This window comes from Lycium barbarum, chromosome 10, assembly GCF_019175385.1.
Source record: "Lycium barbarum isolate Lr01 chromosome 10, ASM1917538v2, whole genome shotgun sequence".
In the NCBI taxonomy this organism is placed as follows: domain Eukaryota; kingdom Viridiplantae; phylum Streptophyta; class Magnoliopsida; order Solanales; family Solanaceae; genus Lycium; species Lycium barbarum.
The window spans coordinates 43,959,040-43,964,499 of NC_083346.1; positions in this window are offsets into that span (position 1 = coordinate 43,959,040).

Here is a 5,460-nt window from a genome sequence, read left to right on the forward strand (position 1 = left end):
CTCGGTAGGGTTTGTGGTTGTGGAGGTTGTATTTTTTTTTTTGTTATAGTGTATTTTTTTTTTTTGTATTCGCTTTGTATCTCGAAGGAGAAAATGTATATTCGGCATATTTTTAGTGTATTTCAGTGTACTGTTTTAGTATATTTCAGTGCACTGTTTCGGTATATTTCGGTATATTTCAATATATTTCTAATTTACGAAATAGTTTTTGATACATTTCATTGTATTCCATTGTATATACGCATACTACAATTTTATATTTCTTAAACAATCAACCATATTTGATTGTAGTCCAGTGTATATTTTTCTGTATTTGGAAGTATTTCTAAAAGTCTGGAATGGAGTAATTTGGAGAGAGAAACGTGGGTTGTTATGGAACTTCAGCCGTTATGCGTGATACATGGTTGATTTAATTTGACTTACCATTTAAAATGAAAGAAGAGAATATGTTCCATAAAAAACTTTTGAATGGAGTAATTGTGATAGAGAGACGTTAGCTATAATTGAACCTCATGAGGTTTGCGTGAATCATGGAACCATTAATACAAATTACCATATAATTTGAAAAAGATTTTTATTGCCATAAATATAGCCTTTTTTATGCAACAGTCGCGCTGTATTTCACTGTATTTAAAAAACGCGAGATACAGCTGAAATACAGCCAAAAGCAGCTACGAATTGTAAATCTTCAACTTGTAACTATAACTTGTTAGAAGCTGTTAAAAGATAGTTATTTGTGCAAGTTTTACATATATATATACACCTTGTGTATACATGATTTACTTGTATAACCTTGTATACGTACGTGTATATCTAGGCAAGGCTTAAAACTATTTAAATAAATTACCATAATTTACAGAAGCTAATTAATTTAAATTCCTTAATTATGACTTAAACAAAATTAACCAATTGCCCCAAACTAAAGACACGGGTAATTATGCAATTTTCAACTATGATCTTAATTGAACTTAAACCATGGATTTGGTTATTTCAATTATGGCCATATTTAGTTAAATCGAACAATTAAAGACTAATTTTGCAGTAATGACCTCAATTGACTTAAGCCATGCAATTAGATATTTCAATTAAGGCCAGAATTCACCAACAATTGATTATTTCAATTGTGGCCACAATTAATCACATAATAAGCAATTTATGAATATAGCCACAATTAAACACTTGATTAATTATGATTAACTCCAAAAATTGCACAAGTACAAATTGGGCATGCAAACATTAAGATTTGAGAAGTAAGATGACTAACTTATCTAATAAATCAGATTCCTTGAATTAAATGGAGTAAAAATGCTTGCTAAATGAACTTTCAATAATTTTAACAATTAACTAAATAATTGCTTGAATTATTTCTTGATTAAATTTTACAAATGCTTTGTATTAATTATAAAAATATGTAAATTGTTTTCTAAATGATTTATAGTATTATTGAGGTTATTCTGTCAGATGAAAATGACAAAATATTATCGAAACAATTTTATAAAATCAATTTGACTTATAAAAAGCGCATATTTCACTTCGTCTGATATCCAAGGACTCCGGGTAATTAAAATAAATTATGGGAGGTCAAAAATTAGGTGTCGACAAGGAGTAGTTAACTGTCTCGTAATGCCTTTTTCATTACATAATTCTTCAAACTGTTTTGATAAATATTCGCGATCTCTATCGATTCTTAAAGTCTTTATACTTTTATCTAATTGATTCTCAACTTCCTTCATATATCTTCTAAAGCATTCAAGTGCTTCAGATTTGTGAGAAATCAAATAGACATAACCGAAACGCGTGAAATCATCAATAAATGTAATAAAATACAAAGCACCAGACCTTGCCCTCACATTCATTGGACCACAGATATCAGAATGAATTAATTGCAATGGGGGAATCTGCTCTCTTAGCCTTCCCAAATGGTTTACGCGTAATCTTTCCGACAAGACAATTTTCACAAGTTGGCAGTTCAATTTTGGAGAAAGGACCTAAATGCCCTTTCTTTGCCAATCTATTCATACGGTCTTGCCCTATGTGACCTAATCTTGCATGCCATGTAATAACATCAACATCACTGTTACGAGAATAACATGTCATTACACAAGGGTCAACATAATAGTCATAAGTTGAAGGATTGCATCTGAAATGATAAAACCATCATAACGAAGTCCAAAACCATAAAAAACATTGTATTGAGTAATTCTAACACCATTGCGACTAAACTTTAAATCGAAACCAGGATCTAGAAGAACAGACACAAATACTAAGTTACTTCGGATCTCTGAAGCATATAGGACGTCATGCAACATCAAAGATCGGCCACCACGCAAGTCCATTTTGCAAGTGCCTATCCCTTTGACTTCAAGCTTTGCATTATTTCCTACATATATCCACCTTGATCCAGGTGAGACTCGACGAAACTCCAAAAATGCTTCTCAATCACGACTTACATGGTCGGTGGCCCCTGAGTCTACAATCTACACAGGATAAGATTCAGTTACTAAAACAGTGCTAGAAACATATGTAGCACTTAGAGATGCATTTTGAAATGCTACCTTTTTTGGCTTGGGACACTCATGAGAAAAATGCCCTGGAACATGTTAGTTGTAGCATTTCATCTTACACTTGTCTTTCTTCTTGAAAAACTGTTTTCCCTTCTTGGGATTTGGCATGTTCCTTTTCTTGGAGAGTCCTTCTCCGATCTCCTTACCCTTTTCATCATTTTTCCAATTCTTCTTGCGCTTGAAGCCTGAAGACCGTGTGCCACTTGATTTTGCCACATAGGCATTAGATACAGTTTTAGTAGCACCAAGCCACTCGGTTTCAAGCTCGACATGACGGGTAACATCAGAAAAAGTTTTGATGCTATCATTATGGGTTAAATTAATCTTCAAGTGTTCCCAACTATTGGGAATAGACCGGATCACTGCCTGAACCTGCTACTTATCTGAGAGAACATGAGCAGGACGTTGAGTTGAGAAATCATGTTTTACATCACCCTAAGGTGTTGTTTGACATTGTGATCATGTCGCTTCTTGTAAGTGTCAAATTTAATAGTCAGCTGTCTAAGGCAGGTCACAGTAGTACCTCCATAAGTCTCTCATAAGTGTGCTCACATAGTATGAGCAGTAGGGTATTCTTCACATTCGTGAATGAGATCATCAACAATAGAACTCACAATAATTCCACGGGCAGTGGAATCTTTCTTTTTCCACGAATTGTAAGCTTCGAGATCTCTTCTGTATTGAGCAGTGTTACCCTCTTCTGGGTGAACCAAAACATGATTAATACCTTCCAGAGCATCTTGCTCTTCCAGTACATACCACATCTTACGACTCCAAATATCGTAATTCTCATCGTTTAGTTTCTCACTCTTGTTTAGATCAGCAATGATGCTCTTACATGCCATATCTGTTAAATGCGACATTTAAGAAAGTTTTTTTACTCATCAATATTTGCTTTAACAAATTTATGCATGTGATATTTACACTCAAGCAAATTAATTCTCATAATGACTTCGCATTAGTGTAAAATCGAAAGTCACAAAGTTTCCGATCATCATCTAAAGTCTAAACGTTAATCAAAAATGAAAAAAATCTTAGCGTGAATATTATTTTAATGACTTTCAATTAAGTCTCAACCCATTTAAAATAAATAAATAAATAAACGTGATATAAAAGAAAGTTAAACAACATAATTCCATATATTGAAAAGAAATTCACAATGCAAATTACAAGTTCATAAGGACATGTCTCTCCCACTTGTCTTCAAGTATTCGAACATACAACTTAAAAGATTGACTTGGCCAAACCTTGTGATAAATATTAATTAAAGTACTACCCCAAGGTTTTCGGAGGGAATCTACTAAAATTGGAAAAGCATCCCAATCCGTGATTACAATAAAATTAGCAAGTTCATCTCATTTCAACCGAAAAAGTATGTTTAGGCACTGAAGCATTAGGAGATATCTTAAAAGCCTTAAACTCTTTGAATTTCTTTTCTCCTTCCCTTCGTATAGCCGTTTGATCCCTTAGTACATTTTGCATCGCCCTCGGGACATTATTCCTTATGACTTCACGTCCACGGAAATGTATCCTACGACGACGTACTCTTCTACATAGTTTCCTTGCTCGATTTCGGGAACTCCTGCTTGGAGTATTTCGAGCTTGTCCCTGTCCAACCATGTCTGAAATATGAACAATGAAACAATAAGAATGGACATACCATTCAATATGACAACATATGCCACATTATTCGTAGAAGATAAAATTATGATTAAGGATCATATACCAATGTAATAGTGCGGCTATTAGGAGAATTTTTTAAAAAAAATTACCAGTTTGTGTCACTCGAAAATTGATTAACTTCTCTAATCAAATCGTGCAGAAGAATCCATCCAAACACTCTAATCATTCACAAGAAATTTAACATAGAATGATTCTCATCTGTTAGTTTCTTTTTTAAAAAAAAAGGGTCTATCTGTTTGGTCGAAAAAATTAATATAGACCAAACAAACTTTATGAATAATCCGCACTTAGCATGAGCAATAACAACTAAACAATTGGCAATGTTAAAAAAAAAAAAAAAAAAACTAGAGAGCCATTTGTTAAAAATAATTCTACATATTTCACTAGTGGTACCCATTTCAATGGTGGTACCCAAAACAAGTTTTCAAAGGATGGTACTTATTTCATCTATGGTACCCAAACTAATTTCATCTATGGAACTGTAGTAATATTATAAACTATATAACAACTCCCACAATAAGACATCTACATCTTAATTTTAATAAACCAAGATAAAACAAGAACCATGGCACAGTTGAAACGAAGGGCAATCAAGATTCCTGTTTCTTTTCAACATGTTAGACTAGGAAGCAAGTTAACCTGACTCTGCTACTATTGTAAAAAAAGAATAACGGGGCAAGAATAACGATTGTGTACTTTTTAGCGCAGCGGAAGATCGTTGAACTCACCATCAAAAGAACCGCTCCAAGTCGAACTTTGAATCACTAGGAAACAAAGTTAGTATTCACAAACTAAATGCCTTAATCGATTTTATGTGTTCTTTTCTTGAGAGAATTAGAGAGAGAAAGAATTTCTTTCTTCAAGAATGAAGCAGATACTTTGTATTCAGAAGAGGAACAGTTCACCCTTAATAGAGAAAAACTAACGTGGAGCAATAACTTCCCTACTAGGAAGTTTTATTTTAACTGCTCTTATCCTTATCCCTTTTTATATGGGTCGAGTCAGCCCATATAGAGCGACCCACAACCCAAAATTCAACACTAGGAATTAAAAATCTCTCAACCCTTACAATAACTCTATTGTAAGCTATAACACTTGAATGACTCTAGCCAAGTAACCAACTACCCTTGACTAACTCTAGCCAAGAAAAGTACTGCCTTAGACTAAATCTAGCCAAGAGAACCAAATAACAAAGGTTGAGAAACTTCCAACA